Raw genomic sequence first — 440 nt, 5'->3', positions numbered from 1 at the left:
CATTGGCTGGGTGTGGTGGCTCACGCCTGTAATCCCAGCACTTTGGGAGGCCGAGGTGGGTGGATCATTTGAGGTCACGAGTTCGAGACCAGCCTGGGCAACATAGTGAAACCCTGTCTCTACTAAAAATATAAAAAGTAGCCAGGCATGGTGGCGGGTGCCTGTAATCCCAGCTATTCGGGAGGCTAAGGCAGAATTGCTTGAACCCAGGAGATGGAGGTTGTAGTGAGCTGACATGGTGCCACTGCACTCCAGCCTCGGTGACAGAGTGAGACTCCATCTCAAAAAAAGAAAAAAGAAAAAGTAAAAAAATCATTATTTTAATGTATATAAATGAGAAAGTATAAACATAAAAAAATCTAAATTAGTTAAGTAACCACAAATGAGGCTGCAGTGAGCTATAATTGTGCCACTGCACTCCAGCCTGGGCAACAAAGCAA

Source organism: Colobus angolensis, unplaced genomic scaffold (assembly GCF_000951035.1).
Source record: "Colobus angolensis palliatus isolate OR3802 unplaced genomic scaffold, Cang.pa_1.0 Scaffold31, whole genome shotgun sequence".
NCBI classification, from domain to species: Eukaryota; Metazoa; Chordata; class Mammalia; order Primates; family Cercopithecidae; genus Colobus; species Colobus angolensis.
The sequence above is the reverse complement of the archived record's forward strand: the minus strand, read 5'-3'. Positions refer to the sequence as shown.